This window comes from Miscanthus floridulus, chromosome 1 (assembly GCF_019320115.1).
Source record: "Miscanthus floridulus cultivar M001 chromosome 1, ASM1932011v1, whole genome shotgun sequence".
Taxonomy (NCBI): domain Eukaryota; kingdom Viridiplantae; phylum Streptophyta; class Magnoliopsida; order Poales; family Poaceae; genus Miscanthus; species Miscanthus floridulus.
In genome coordinates this window covers 79,434,912-79,452,516 of record NC_089580.1, presented here as the reverse complement: position 1 = coordinate 79,452,516, position 17,605 = coordinate 79,434,912, and the positions used below count along the sequence as shown (strand labels likewise).

Here is a 17,605-nt window from a genome sequence, read left to right as displayed (position 1 = left end):
AAATCATAAAGCAAGTGCAAATAGCAATGAGTGCCCAAAGGCAGGCATCAGATCCAGGAATCAACATTAATATTAGCCCCCCAGATCAGTTGAAAAGCAGCTACGCTTCCACAGAGTTGCCAAATCAAGATGGTGCAATGCTACGTTTCCCCGTGGATGACATCACTACACCGTTTACATCATGTGAGCTACATATTCCAAAAGGGAATGCCACAATCATGGTGGCTCTAAGTGTTTTTCTCCTCCAGATCCTACCAAGACACCAAGAATCCATGGGGCAATAATACCACCTAGATATGTTAGCATCTCAGTGGATAGAGTTAACAAAGGTTTTAGTGATCTGGCTCTTGACATTCTAGGAGGTGATGGGGAGAAGACTCTAGGAGAAGTAGAGAAGACATTCATACTATGGCGCAAGCGCTACATCATCATTCCCAGGGTCTCTAGTCCACCATCGCTTCCTCAACTGCCAGACAATAGGTGCGGACAAAAGTGAACGAAATAATTTTTTGACTAATTTTCTATTGACATGCATGATTAATAATAACAATTTCTTATACCTAATTATTCTTTTTTGTACTCACACAATAGGGCCTCCGCCAACCTAAGTCCAATTATTCAATCTCTAGATCATCATAGTGCTCCGGGCAATGATTATGCAACGCCGCCACCGGCGCCACCTCCAAGGAGGTCTCCAACGCCTCCAAGGAGGTCTCCAACGGCTGCCCCACCTCCCTTGATGACCAAGAAGCAGCCATCTCCTAAGAGGTCCGCCCCGCAAACGAAGCCGTTGGCCCACCAGCCGGCAAAGAAGAAAGCCTCCTCTAATCCAGTTATTCCCCAAAAACTATCTTACGAGAAAAGTGAAAAGGAATTAAATGCTACAGTATAAAAAGATGTGAACAATTTCTTCGAAAAAGTAAGAAAGCAACGAGAAACGAGGGAGAACCCAGAGAAACCGTACTTCTACCTACCTCCAGATCTTCTAAGAAAGAAGGTGGACCAGAAAAAGCGGGAATCTCAAAAGACCCTGCCAAAATCGGACTACGACCGCTCTCTCACCAAGTCATTTGAGGCGGCGCAGAAAAATACTAGAGCAGGGAAAGGTGTTGTACAACTCAGACAACAATCGCAACAATCAGTCCCCCCTCTTGTCATTTGTAATGAATATGGTTCAAACTTAGACTTACTGGACGTCGATTTTGAGGACCTGGTTCGGTTTTACGAGGATACTGGTTTGGACCTTGCCCAAGTGCTCGCTGAAGGACCATCTGCTCTAAAAGTGGATCCTTGGAAGAAATTTGAACATGGAAAGAGTCTATACAACCCTGAGGCCTTAGGTGAACTGGGTACGCAAATGTACCTGCTAAACAAGTGGTACATGGCGGCGTGTGAATGGGGAGAGACCTTTGTTTTTATCAGAGTTAGAAACCAACATTACTTCCGTGGCGATGACATTATATATGTCAAGTTTTTAGAATTACACCAACTATGCCACCTGGACTCTCTCAACAAAAGTCTCATTAGTTGCTATTATCTGTAAGTGTGAATATTTTCTACTATTAAAGTGTGTATATATAAAGCTACATGTATATATATAAATTATATATCCTCACACTATATTTTTATATATGCAGATATGAGATGACAGAACTCAGAAAGAGAAAGGATAATGATGTTGGTTTCATTGATCCAAATGTCGTATTCAAACACCCTAATCCCCTGCCTTAATGGAAAGCTGAACTCGAGAAAAATCTCATGAGGTTCTTAGTGAACCAACAAAACAAGGACATACTCTTCCCCTACAACTTCAAGTGAGTGTTAAATAATTAATGTTGATCATATGGACATTTGTTCAATTATTTGCTTACTAGCTAAGCTATCTCCCATATATATATATGTTGACTCTAGTTAATGTCGATCATATTTGTGTATAAAAACATATACAACAATCACTGAATATTGATGGTCATCGATATGGCCAATAGTCGGTTGATCATCTTAGACTCGTTAAGAAAAGACCAAATAGAGTACCAAGACATGATAGATATTATCCAAGGGTAATTTGGTCTCTCTAGCAACTATATATACCCCGATCTCTTAACTGCAACAATTATTAAAGGCTAAATTAATTTTTTATTTTATTGGGCGCAGTGTTTGGAAAAGTTTTATTGAGGAACACCACATGAAACATTGCAAAGCGCCACTAGATGTAATCGCACACAAAGTAAGTACTAGCTACATTTATATATATATAATTCAATTAACACCATGAATGCTTTCAATTCACCGGATCTTTTTCTCGTAAAAGTGGGTTCTGAGGCAAGAACAGGGGACCAACTACTGCGGATACTATGTTTGCGAGTTCATCATGGCGTACGCAAAAAGAACTCCTAAAGAGATCCTCAAAGTATGTTATATAAATATATTCATATATTCATAATTTCTTTTATTGCTCATATATATAAGTAATCACGTGACCAACACATACATATATATATATATATATATTAATACTTTTCCTTTAACTTTTATTGAAGACTCTATGGTTGAAGGAAAAAGTCATATGACGTGACCAACTAAAAGCAATTTAAGAGACCATAGCAGGATTTCTTAATGACCAGGTCTTAAACCCCGTCGGCGAGTTCAACAATGACATGAACGAAACATGGAAGCCAAACCAGATGGAGTGAATTTGTTATCCCAAGGATATGATAGAATATACAATGCAAGCTTTATTTGTAATATATATATACATATTATATGTACATAAAATAACGTACAATATATGTATATGCATGTAATATATATGTTAGTTTCATACTTTAGTTTGTACAAAATGTTCGAACATTATAAGCGTGTAGAATACATATATTATTAGTAGCATAGAATGCGTATTCGAAAACCTATTCGAAAACCAAAACGAATCATCAATTGAAAATAGAAAAAAAAAAGAAAAAAAAGAAAACCTTTAGTCCCGGTTGGTAATACCAACCGGAACTAAAGGGCCGGCCCACGTGGCCAGGCCGGGAGGCCTCTTTAGCCCCACCGGGACTAAAGGTGGACCTTTAGTCCCGGACGAGAAATCAGGACTAAAGGAAAGGCCCTTTAGTCCTGGATTCATGCTTCCGGTTGGAAAACCAAAACTGAAGGGCTTTCCCAACCGGGAGTACAACTTGTTTCTGTACTGGTGGCTGGTGCCGGTGCAAGCAGTTGCCTCCAAGTCCTCCACCAGCAGCAACAAGCCACGGAAGAAGAAGAAGAAACCTGGAAATGACTGCAGTGCGACTGAGGGCTTCTACTACTATGCTGGGTTCGGTCCATTCCGGAGCAAGTGGCAGTGTAGAAGCGGTGGCATGAACGAACACTACTACATGATGGCCTTGTTGTCCCGGACGGTAACGGCCTTTAGTCCCGGTTACCACGTCGGGACAACGATCCTAGGACTAAAGGTGGAACCTTCAGTCCCGGGTCATCGAGCCAGGACTAAAGAGGGACCTTTAGTCCCGGTTGGTGTTACCAACCGGGACTAAAGGCCCTCCAGCCGAGCAAACGTGGCCGCACCCTTTAGTCCCGGTTGGTAACCCCAACCGGGACTAAAGGTTCCTTTTCTTTTTCTTTTTTTTGTTTAATTTGTTTTCCGTTCAGTTACACATATTTGTTTAATATATAATATGTTTTTATGTATGTATTCTATGCTGCTAATATAAATACACGCATGCATATAATTACATCTAATTCTCATCTCGAGCATTATTATATTCGAATAAAGTATGAAACTATATATATTATAGATATATATGTATATATACAACACTTTCATAATCTTGTACTCGAAAATAACGATATCAATAAACATTTAATTTACATCATTTATTCCTTAGGATCAAAGTAGAACTCGCTGTTGGGATTTAGCATTTTTTCTAGAAGAAATCCTGCTATTGACTCTTGAACTGCATTTCAGATGGTCTTTTTGCATGACCCTTTGTTTCAACCATTTAGTCTTGCATTTGAAATAAAAGGAAAAGTATTAATACATATACATATATATATATATATATATATATATATAAAAATAAAAAATTGATATATACGTACTCTAAGGACATCTTCAGGAGTTCTTCTTATGTGTGAAGTAATAAATTCACAAACGTAGTATCCACACAAGTTATTACCTGGTTGCTGCCACAAACACCACTGTACGAGAAGAAGATTATTCTCATCATCTCACACGTAAATTGAAGTACGATATAGTAATTAAACACGTGGGGAAGTATATATAGTATAACTTACTGGTATTTCAACTACATTAATTGGTGCCTTGCAATCCTTGCGGTGTTGCCGAATAAACTCTTTCCAAACCCTATGCGACCAATAATGTACGATCGTTAATAAATTATGGCAAAGTCTATTCAATAATAGTTGTGCGCGAGAGATCGAAATTACCCCTGGATAATGTCTATCATATCTTGGTATAGTGCCCGCTCTTTTCTCAACGAGTCCAAGATTACTAACCGACTTGAGTTTAACTCAATGACAATGAGTATCCAGTGAAACCTGCATTGGTTTATACACACACGTACATGCATATAAGTTGTATTGATATTACATAAAATGTGTAGACTACATTATTATTAACACTTACTCAAAGTTGTACGGAAAAGTATTGTTGTCTTGTCATGATGCTTCACGAAGAACCTCATGATATTCTTCTATGCTTTAGATACCCACTGCTCCTTGACAATAATATCGGTTTTGAATACGATATAAGGATCAATGAAGCCAACACTGGTGTCTTGTATTCTTTGGAGCTCTGACATCTAGAATCTGTATATAAATATAAGTTACATGTGAGGATAATTATATACACATACGCATGGAAGTGAGTTTATTACATAAAAGTAAGAATCACTTACAAACAAAAAGAGCTAATGATTGATTTGTCCAGAGCGTCCATGTGGTATAGTTGATGCAATTCTTCGAAACTAATATGTAAGATGTCATCACCACAGAAGTAATGATGGTCTCTAAATCTGACAAAGATCCACTCCTCACCCCTGCCACACGCCTGCATATACCACTTGTTGAGCAAGTACATTTGCGTACCTAATTCATTCAGAGCCGTAGGGTTGTACAGACTTTTGCCAAATTTATAAGTCTTCTAGGTATCAACTTCTAGGTTCTGGATTGGAGCTTTGCTCGTCAATTGATCCAAGGTTAAACCAGTTAGTTCAAAAAAAGCATTAAGGTCTTGAACCAACACTTCTCCAGAGTTGTCTGGTCGATAGACTTCTATGTTGGAACCATATTCATTAGCAACAACAAGATTTTGCATTGGTTGCTTCTGTTGTCCGAGCTATGGGACAATGACGAGTTCTAAAGAACTATGTAGTGTGCTTTATTGAAATAATCGTCTTCCATGCCAATATATGTTTTCTTCCCTAAAGTTCCTTTACCACTGAGTCTCCCCTCGTGTCACGATTCAGGAACGCCAATCAGGGCAAGGTCAGGAATAAAGTCAACACAGAACTCAATGACCTCCTCTGTTCCATAGCCCTGGGCGATGCTTCCTTCAGGCTTAGAACGGACTTTCACATATTTCTTCAAGACTCCCATAAACCTCTCAAAGGCGAACATGTTATGTAAGAACACAGGTCCAAGAATACTAATCTCCTTCACCAAATGAACTAGGAGGTGTGTCATGATATTAAAGAAGGATGGAGGGAACACCAACTCAAAGCTGGTAAGACATTGAACCACATCATTCTGTAGAGTAGCTAGTTCCACTGGATTGATTGCCTTATGAGAAATTGCATTGAGGAATGCACATAGCTTCACGGTGGCTAGACGTACATGTGGAGGTAGAATTCCTCTTAAAGCAACTAGAAGCAATTGCGTCATAAGCACGTGGCAGTCGTGGGACTTTAAGTTTAGGAATTTCTTCTCTGGCACATTTATTATACCCTTTATATTGGAGGAGAATCCTGATGGGACCTTGATGCTGCTTAGACATTCGAACATGCTGTCCCTCTCTTCTTTGCTAAGCATGTAGCTAGCAGGACTTAAGTAATGACATCCATCATCTGTCTTCTTTGGATGAAGGTTGTCTTGTTCTTTCATGCCCTGCAAGTCCTGGCGTGCTTCAAGTGAATCCTTTGGCTTCCCGTACACACCCATGAATCCTAACAGGTTCATACAAAGATTCTTTGTCAGGTGCATCACATCGATTACGTTGCGGACCTCTAGGACTTGCCAATAGGGTAGCTCCAAAAATATGGACTTCTTCTTCCACATGGGTGTGTGTCCCTTAGCATCTTTGGGAACAGATTCGCTGCCTTGTCCCTTTCCAAATACTACTTTCACATCCTTGACCATTGCGAGTACATCTTCCCCGGTTCGGTTATGAGGCTTCTTCCGGTGGTCTGGCTTACCTTTAAAATGCTTCCCTTTCTTTCTTACTTGGTGATTCAAAGGAAGGAATCGACGATGGCCAAGGTACACGACCTTTTGACATCTTTTCAAATATATACTATCAATGTCATCAAAACAATGTGTGCATGCATTATATCCTTTGTTTGTCTGACCTGAAAGATTACTTAAAGCAGGCCAATCATTGATTGTTACGAACAACATTGCTCGTAGGTCAAAGTGTTCTTGTTTGTACTCATCCCAGACACATACACCTGGTTTGTTCCATAAAACTAAAAGTTCTTCAACTAATGGCTTCAGATAGACATCAATGTCGTTGCCAGGTTACCTCGGACCTTGGATGAGGATCGGCATCATAATGAACTTTCGCTTCATGCATAACCATGGAGGAAGGTTATAGATACATAGAGTAACTGGCCAAGTGCTATGACTAGTGCTCTGCTCCCCAAAAGGATTCATACCATCTGTACTTAAGGCGAACCTTAAGTTTCTAGCCTCATTTGCAAACTCTGGAAATTCCCTATCTATCGCTCTCCACTGGGACCCATCAGCTGGGTGTCTCAGCATATTGTCTACCTTACGGTCTTCTTTATGCCACCGCAATAACTTTGCATGGTCTTTATTTCTGAACAAACGTTTTAAGCGTGGTATTATAGGAGCATACCACATAACCTTGGCAGGGATTTTCTTTATAGGACGTTGTTCACCCTCGACGTCACTAGGATCATCGCGCCTGATCTTATACCGCGATGCTTTACATACCGAGCATTCATCCAAATTCTCGTATTCATTGCCATAGTAGAGGATGCAGTCATTAGGACATGCATGTATCTTCTGGATTTTTAATCCCAAAGGGCAGACAATCTTTTTTGCTTCGTACGTAGTGGTGGGCAATTCATTTGGCTTCAAAAGCACCTTCTTTATGAGGTTCAATAAATTCTCAAATGCCTTATCGGATACACCATTCTTTGCCTTCCACTGTAGCAATTCTAGTGTTGTACCCAGCTTTTTTTGCCCCTCTTCGGCCGTCGGGTATAGCAACTTCCTATGATCCTCAAGCATGCACTCAAACTTAACTTTCTCTTTTCACTTTCACATTCTTGTTGTGCATCACGAATGGCATCGCCAAGAGCATCACCGAGATCATCTTCTGCCGCTACCTCTTCTTCATCTCCCCCCATTGTAGTATCATCAAAGGCACCATACTGAGCAATAATGTCATCAATGTCTAAATCTTCTCCTTCACCTTCCTCCATCATGACCCCTCTTTCTCCATGCTTAGTCCAACATATATAGTTTGACATAAAACCTGACTTAAGCAAATATGAATGAAGACTCATTGAGCTTGAATATTCCTTTAAATTCTTACATAAGGCACATGGACAGCATATGAAATCATTCCGCTTATTTGCCTCGGCCACACCTAAGAAATAGTGCACGCCCTCAATAAAGTCTTGGGAGCGGCGATCGGCATGGTACATCCAAAGGCGTGACATAATCTGTATTATACGACAAATTATGAAAACCTTAAACATAATTAAGTATTTTATTACACAACATAGTTGACACACACGATTGATTAATTAACTAAGCCTGGCTACAACATAAGCAATCCCAACTATCACTAAACAAATTAAAACTACAATGCACTTCAGTAACATAATTATTTCGTGACCGTACGCAACTAAAACAGACAAATCATTCGTCTGTTGAATATCAATAAGCTTCTCTTGCTGGCTCACTGCCTCATCATCAGCAGTCGCTACCTCAAGCGCACCCGAATTCTGCACGTATGTAGCATAATCTTCCTCCCAGTACCAACCATCGCATCCATTGCCCTCCCACTGAAATTAAAGCCAAAAAATATTTAGTCAAAAATATTCAAGAAAAGCAGGTCAATTAGCCATAATAATCAAATGCGTAAGAAACTCACATCGCGATCCAGACACTTATAGAAAACACGACCCTTGTTGGGTCCCTGTCTCTTGACTCGGTACTCCATCACAATCTTCTGCTTACACTTGCCGCAGATAATGAGAAGGAGTTCTGGCCTCAGTCGTTTCGCAACCGAACGAGAGACCGATGATCCGGTACCAGTTGCCATCTACTTTCTATACTTATTTTAGCAAACTAGTGTAAATTTCACATTTTCTAAAATAATATATTTAAACAAAACTAAAATTATTTATTTATCTAACTAAACCATGAAATATGTATTATGTATAATAGTAAAATACCAAACTATCAAGTGATTTTACTATTGTAAATCATCATGTGATTTTGAGCTAAAAATGACATAGAAATCATAATCAAATCCACCATATCAAGTTACTTTCTATACTTATTTTTGCAAACTATTGTAAATTTCTCATTTCTAAAGTAATATATTAAAAAAAAATAAAAATATTTATTTATCTAACTAAACCATGAAATGTACTACATATACTAGCAATCCTAAACTATCAAGTGATTTTGATGAACTAATTTAGCTTTTGTTTATCCAAACATATATGCAAATCATCATGTGATTTTGAGCTAAAAATGACATAAAATCATAATAAAGTCCAACATATAAAGTTACACATGCATCTACATCGCAAAATGAGATAAGCTACTGATAAAATATAAGGGGATTAAGTTTGTTACCTCCAAAATCGAAGAGCAACACCAATGGAGGGAGAGAGGACAAGAACAACAGCAAGCTGAAGAACAGAGGCAGTGAGTTTAAATGGAATGGCTCGGGCTCAGGAAGAAAGAAATGAGCTGGTCTATAGGCCGGGATAATTAGTCCTGGTTAGGGGGCCAAACCGGGACTAAAGATTAATCTTTATTCCCGGGGCATCACCCAAACCAGATCTAAAAGCTTTAGTCCCGGCTGGTAAGGACTAAAGATCCCTGCTCCGCGGACGACCGTTTGGCAGAAACCTTTAATCCCGGTTGGTATTACCAACCGGGACTAAAGGAACCTTTAGTCCCGGGGAAAAAAAATGTCAAGACTAATGTTAAATTAGGACATCGTTCTAAAGTCTGTTCTCTAGTAGTGGAACCTCTGCCTGCAAAGCAAGAAGAAGAGGAGAAAACACCTGAAGATGCTTCTCATCCTACAGACGAGGCACCTGAGGTTGCTGAATTTACCAATCAGGATGCTGCATGTCAAGATGTGTCTAGTTGCGAGAACGACGACATAGCAGGGATCGCCGGCGTCGACGAAGATAGCAGCGATGGCGACGACTACGATGGGATTGGTATCGCTGGCTGCAACATGGATGGAACTGTTGATCCCCAGGCTAGCATTGGTGAGGGGAAGAGGAAGGCCCCATGGAAGCGGTGGAGGAAGCCTGTGAAGGCGCGGTCGCTCAAGTCGTTGATGTGAGCACAGGCGCCTGCGTACTCTTGCATCTCTCCATGGTGTAGAAGAAAAGTTAATCGGCAGCAGCTTGGCTTATTAGCTTGTTATAATTTCTGTTCCTTGAATTTTTAGCTGTTGATTGACTCGCTATTTGACTTTTTCGTGTTGGTTGTTGGTTGTTCCATGGTTAAACAACATTGGTTGTCGTTCGTATTAAAGGTCTTGGAAGGATCAGAGAACATCTGTTTTCGTGTTGGGGTCTTGGAAGGAATATTGTGATTCGTTCTCCTTGCGTTTGATGTAGCTGCTTGTTTATTTGGGTTGGGTATCATGGATTGATGGGTGGTGTTCGGGAGGGAAAAAAAAAAAAGCTTGCCAACAAGTACTCCAGTTCAGACCGGAATCAAGTTATACTAGCCGCACACACGTACGTGCAGAGGATTTGCTTAACACACGTGTGCAACAAATGTAATCAACCGATTGTGCGGTGGCGGACGCGGTTGCGCTTGCAGTGCTCCTTGGTCTATGCCGAACAGCCGTTCGATTAGATTCGACCCGTACGAACCGCTGGATTTCTTTTTCCACGCTGGTTGCCTTGCCCAACTATGCAGCGAAATCCGCAGGCTAGGGGAGTAGGGGCTCGTGCCGTGGCAGCGGGAGTCGCGTACGCGTTCCATCGCTGGCGTCGGCGGACCGCCTGGGCCTTTTCTATCGCCTTTTACTGCTTTTCCAGGGGGCGTGTGGGGCTTGGCGGCTCGGCAAGCATCATTGGCTGGGCCGACGATGGTGGCAATGTCAAATTTAGCCCAGCCTGCAGTCGGCGATGGAATGGAAAAGAATACAACTCCATCTGGGTTGACTTGGCTGGGGACAATGGACCTGGGGTGGTGTCGTTTCTGCTGGTAATCGAATTGGCACGTCATCCAAACGCATATCATCGATCCTCGCGTTCCGTGCAAATGAACGATGAATGTGTTCTGAGGTACCGCAGGAATGCTGCACTCAGAGCAAGCCTAATAATACACAGCTCATCTGTTAGCACATCTATATAGTCATTAGCTATTCACTATTAATATTGTTTACACCAAAATTTAGGAGAAAAATGCAGAAATTCACAGGCTTCCAAGATTGTGTCAATCAAGGAATCGATTGCATGAAAATTGATATCAGCTGATTCAGATATGACTCTAGGATAGGATCTCTTGGGATGACGTCAGCGGATAGCGATGATGAGCTACGGTGGGCACCAGGAAACTACATATAGGACTCTACAAAAAGGAAAAGATTAGGGTCCAAGTTATCTTAAATTAGGAATGTTTTCCTCTATGCCGAAGATTATACTGAGTCGTACTCGAGTAGGATTCATTTTAGGCTCCGGGTATAAATATCAAGTCCCGGCTATTGTAAAAGACACACAATCAATCAAATACAAGTTACTTACTTTTTTCGACTCCAGACACCCCTTAGGAGTAGGAGTAGAGTAGATCTCGACGAATTCTTCATCAAGTACGGCTGCATCGATCCGGTCGACCTCCACTGCTTATCTGTAAGTACCGTCATGGTTTAAACCTCTGTTCGTACGGCTGCATCGATCCGATCGACCTCCACTACGACTCTGGTATAAGTTAGTTATCGACTCTTGTCTAGTTCAAGTACAGCTTCATCGATTCGGTCGACCTCCACTGCTCGAACTAGATTAAGGTCAAGTTATCGGTTCTATCTAAGGGTGGTGTTCCTTCGGATAGATTCATTAAGTTACCGATATTGCTTATTGCTTCCATTATTTATTTAATTACAGCAGTATCACTTCGTCCGATTGGGATTGATCTAGATTGGCCTTATATCCTTTTTAACCCATCGTTTGCTATTCTAAACTGATCTAATCTGCATTTTAAACAATGAGTTATATTTTATCGGCTGTTTTATATCAATCTTAATTGTGCATAGCGTGTGGTTAAGACGTGTTTGATCTTAAGTAGATCTATTGGCTAGCGAAAACCGTTCCATGGCCCGTTTTCACGGCCTGTGTAATTCTGCCTCACACACCCACTGTTAACACCGTGGAGTGGGGATCGTTATTTGGTAGATCTATTTTTGAGAGGGCATGATCTTAACTGTGCGCTATGTCTAAATCGGTTGTTTTAGCCGACATCGAGTGCTTTTACAAACAGTTCACGTTACGAGACCGTTGAAGTAGCGATAGGTTAAAAGATGTGTTAGCCCCATGATCTTATTATTGTATTACGGCCTGTATGATTCTGCCTCATGCCCCACTGATATGGTAATAAGTTAGGGTCGTCGAGTCTATTGTTGTTTCTATGGCCTGTATGATTCTGGCTCATGCCCCACTGGTCAAAGTGATAGATGAGATCTAATATGTTCATTAGATTTATCTCTATTAAATGGTTGAATGATGATGAACTGTTTCTTTTATAAAGAGGTTTGGTTACTTGCAGTCATTGGCTCAGTATAAGCTAATTATTGTTAATATCTTATTGCCATTGATCAATATTTGTCTAAAGAATGATATTTATCCTGAAGGATAACCGATTCTTCTTACACAACCCCATGAGCTTTAACCGATTTATTCTTATGAATATACTGGAATCGACTATTTAGTCAATCTCCTTTCATATCGGCTCTCAGAGCCGCACATTCGGGACTGTCGGCAACACCGGCATGTTTCGCCCTAAATTACTGATAAACTTTCTTGTACAAACGCCTATATCCGAAATGGTATGATTTGGTCGCTCTTTCCACAAATTACAGGCTCCTAGAGTTCGCTAAGTTCACTGGCCAAGACAGTACAAGCACGATAGAACATGTCAGTCGGTATCTCACACAATTGGGCAAAGCACCAGTTGAGGATGCCCATGGAGTTCGTTTCTTCTCCTTATCCCTGTCACGGCCAGCCTTCACTTGATTTTCATCACTACCAGTCAATTTCATTGTCAATTGGGCTGACATAGAGAAGAAGTTTCATACATATTTTTATACTGGGACTAAAAAAAGAAAATTACCGATCTGACAACTATAAGGTAGAAAACTAATAAATCGGGCACTGATTTTCTTCAGAGGTTCCGAGAAACTATGAACTTTTGCTTCTCCTTAAACTTGGCTGATGATCAACTAGCTGCTTTGGCCGTTAAAGGAATACTGCCAATGTGGAAAGAAAAGTTGCTGGGACAAGAATTTGACAACTTGGATCAATTGGCTCAATGAGTGGTAGTACTTAATAGCCAATTCCAGAGTATGCGCAAGATACCTGATTTTAGAAGAGCACCATAGTAGCCGAAGGTTATAATCCATACTTAGTCGATGACAGCTATGAAGATGAAGAGGTTGCTGCGGCCGAATGGAATTGGGGCAAGAAAATATTAATGATGCCAAATCCTTAGGAAAGAGGAGTCGAGGAGAGCTATGACTTTGATGTCACCAAATCAGTCAAGCTCTTTGATTTCTTGCTTGAGAAGGGGCAGATCAAGTTGCCCGATGGTCATGTTATGTTGCCCCCAGATCAGTTGAAGAATAAAAAGTTCTGCAAGTTCCATAACGCAACTTCTCATTCCACTAATAAATGTAGAATCTTATGGCAGCATATATAGAGGGCTATTTAGCAAGGAAGGCTCAAATTTGATACGCCTTGAAAAATAAAAGTTGATGATAATCCTTTCCTAGGAGATCAAAACATGGTTGATGCTGGGCTACTCAAAGGAAAGACTAAGGTCCTAACATCAGCTAAATCAAGAGAAGCTAGAACAGTCGATCCCAAGATGCAAATATCGGCTGACAAGTACAGAGAAATTAGAAGACGTCATGACAAGCAAAAGAGCTGATATGAGCAGGAAGGAACGTCAAAAGCAGGGGCGACAAGGCCGCGAGTTACATCTCGGATCCTATTAAATAAGTGGCAGCGGCAGAAGGAAAATGATTATCAGCGTTGGTTAAAGGATCAAGAATGCCAGCGTCAACTGGAAAAAGAGAGGTATGAAAGGACACAAGCTGGATCATATTGAAATTGTCTTTTCTTCAGACATTGCCAGAATGAAGGTTTGAAGTTGCCTACCAGACATGACTATCCAAAATACAACAATCAATATTAGGAGTTTAGGTAATATCAAACCAACCGCCGGTCTATCCATACTCAAGATGCATATCATCATAATAACATGGATCTATGCTTAAAAAATGGAAGTGTTCATAATCGGTTGGGAAAAAGAGTGGTTGATCAAGACTGGACTGATTATGAAGAAGAAGGCAACGAGAGAAAATATATTTGGCAGGAAGGCCAATGGTGTCTAGGAGGTTTGACAAGAAGTCAGAAGAGAAGGGTGCAACGCTTAAGGAATAAAGAGTTGGAACAGGCTCAAGCATCTGGTAAACCTCAAGTATGGAGTACTAAGCAAACAGCCGATAGAAAGCAACCATCGACTAATATCCAAATGGCTTTTCTGTTGCCATCAGAATTTAGAGCTCCGTCAGATCAAGAAGTTTATTCAGATTTTGATAAGTCAGAGTATGAGGAGATAGTTGCCAAGTTGACAGTTGTACAACAAGCAATATTTGAAAAACCAGTCAAGCATCAGCACTTAAAGGCTTTATATATGAAAGGTTTTGTCGATGGGAAGCCGATGAACAAGATGTTAGTGGACGAAGGTGCTTCTGTCAATCTCATGCCTTACACCACTTTTCGTAAACTTGGCAAGGGACCAGAAGATCTGATGGAGATTGATATGATGCTTAAGGATTTTGGAGGTAATGCATCTAAGACCCGGTGGGCAATAAATGTTGAACTAACAATCAAGAGTAAGACTCTGCTCACCACATTCTTCGTCATCGATGGAAAAGGGTCGTACAGTTTGCTACTCGATCATGATTGGATTCATGCGAACTGTTGTGTGCCATCGACCATGCATCAGTGTTTGATTCAATGGCATGGGGATGATATTGAACTGGTTCGCGCTGATGAGTCTATGAGCATCGCAACAGCCGATCTAGTCTTCTAGGAACTAGGAGACTTCGAATGCTTTTCTGGCAAGTTATGAAAAGGAGACTTCATTAAGATCAGCAATGAAAGCCAACAGCCGATGCAAGCAATCGGCTCTGAGAGTTTGTTTTAGTGAATAGTCACGGCTTCACGTCAGCCATTGGAATAAAGGGAAATAAGCATTAGTTCTAAGTATGGGTTTAGGCTGAAGTATGTGAACGCTAAGTCGAATCATAAGTAATGGATCTATTAAAGGAAGTTCTGTTTCGCCTAATGGGATGCTTGACCTGGGGTGATCAATCGTTTAACCCTTGATATGAAAAGTTCTACGGAAAAATATGTAAAGGGAAATTATCCTAGCATTTGATCAACACTTGATGGCCAATTCGTTTAGTCATCGGCTCTGATAGCCGGTACTAGAAGGGTATCGCCTCTGGTTCAAAAAATGAAAAATCTAAGATGAAAATCTTCAAAGATATGAAAGCCGATACGATATGTATCGCCTATAGAGCAAAAACAAAAACAAAGACATTCATGATATACACAAGGGCATTGCATTGAGACACATTCATGAAATAACATGAGTCTTTGCTCATCGGTTTACCCTAAGTACAATCTAATCAAAGACCTTGTTCACCACATCCTGAGTGGATGTGATATCTACTATGGCCTCTGCTGCCATAATGAATTCTTCGAGCAGGTCCTCATGTTCCTCAGGGCCGCCGCCCATTGGGAAACCAGTCTCCATGGCATGGAGCTCGAACCCAGTTTGGACTTGTGCCATGGTTAGCGCCATCGCCGCACCATGATGAACGCCATGGAGGGCGATCTCCTAAACGTGGGCCGGGATGTCTTGAAGACGAGCGGCGATGGGAGAACCCCGAGCATTGATGGTGTCCACGGTCACATTCGTCGTCAGTTGGAGAGATTCCAACTACACCGTCAGGGCTGGCAATCATAGGAACAAAAAGACTATCAAGATAAGGATACGGGAAATCAGAATGAGGCATTCCTAGAATTCATCTGACCCGCCACCATGGCGTCAGACTCAGCCAGCCGCACTCGGACGGTGCTGGCCTCCTCCTCGGCCGCATGAAGAGCAGCTTGAGAAACCCTGAGGCAGATCTCGAGTTGGTCGTTCTCCCAAGTCACCTCGGAATAACGATTCTGAGCCATCCTCCACTCATGAAGAAAACGCCAGGCGTCGTCGCCATTGTAGGAGTCGGGAGAATCCGATGATGAGGCCGGCTCAGAAGATACCGCATCGAAGGGCTCGCTGGCCCTAGGAAGGGGACGAAGTCTGTCATTCACAACAAACCTATAGGCGATTCAAAATAGTTCATCATCATAAACAGGAAATGTTAATCTCACCTCATGCGTCGGAGACGCTGGTTCATCGGCATGATCTCCTCTATGATCTCCTCCACCACATGCTTACCTCGATTGTCCTTGCCGGCCATGAAGGATGATTGGATCTACGGAAGGGAGAAAAAAACTGCTGTAGGGTTTCGTCAGGTGGAGGAGAGCAAAGGAACAGTTACGAATGGAGATGTGTTTGAGGCCAAAGCCCTCGGCTGGTATTTGAAGACATGAAGCGAAGAGACGAACGCCTCGGGACGTGCAAAAGGCAACCGCAATTAATAGAAGGCAAAGCGCCACTTCATTAATGCTGATGAGAATACAACGTTGGGCAACTAAGGACAGAAGATTGAAGGGTTCTCTTAATAAAAGCCAGGTTTTCAGACTTGATTGGATTAAGATTGGAATTACAGAGTCGACTATTTTCAAATCGGCTCTTTAGCCGAAGACGAGGAATATAACGAAGCAACAAAAATATGGCTATCATTGGTTCTACACAAGACACGTGTTAACATATAGATCACAAGTTTAGAACACCTTGGATGACTTTCAGTACTTCTAGTCGAATAGCATCAGCTTCTACAATCTTTTGCTCGTATTCTTCGGCTGTTCTAGGAGTGTTCTCAAGGCTACTTTAGATAGTTCTGCCTTCTTTTTACTTTGGCCAATAGATCATGTTTCTTCTATTTGATGGCATTAGGTATTTGGGCCAGAGTGGACTTGCGGTGGTCAATGGTAGCCTTCACCTTTTCTAGCTCCTTCTCAAGTTCTGCACGCTTGGTTTCTAGTTGAGACAACTCTGGATCGGTCTAGAGGGAGGAGTTCTTCAAGTCATCAATCAACTGCATCAACTCTTTAGCCTCTTGCCTATTGGAGTTCCCCTTGGCCAGCAAGGCTTCATGATTAGACAAGTTCCTCTTGGTCTTTTTCACCTTTAGGGCCTAATCTTCAAAAATAGACAAAGATGACAAGACCCTAGAGAGAGCTAGGGATGGATCACCCTTAATGGCCAAAAAGACTCTCTGCATTGAATCAGTATCTTGGATCAAATCGGCTATATTCTTCTCGAAGATTGGCAAAATATTTCTTAGCCGATTTCTGGTCTCCTCCGACAAAGCTTCATTAGAAGAAGTAGCTGATGATCTAATTTCATCTTCATCAAAATACTCCTCAAGATCGAAAGAATAGCTTCGGGCTAGAAGATTAAGTGCCTTTGTACAACAGAAATCTTGATTAGGAGGTTTGAAGCGGTTTATCACAAGGTGGATGGCGAAGAGGATACAATACCTTCTCTGTAGTAGCCTCAATCTGAAGAGGGAGAACAACTGATAATGCACCAATAACCTCTAGTTGAATCAGCTCTAAGCTTCTAGAATCAGTATCTGCAATGACAACGAAGGATTCTTAATTCATGTTTGTTGCAAAGAAATGAGCTGAGCATATGACTTTCTTACCATCGGTTGTATGCTGGACCGGAGAAT

The 17,605-nt window shown here is 41.3% G+C and overlaps 1 pseudogene; it reads left to right on the top strand.

Moving 5' to 3' along the window:
* LOC136487864 (uncharacterized) overlaps positions 1-9,802 on the top strand; it is a 30,734-nt pseudogene extending 20,932 nt beyond the window's left edge.
* The last annotated feature ends 7,803 nt before the right edge of the window (positions 9,803-17,605 follow it).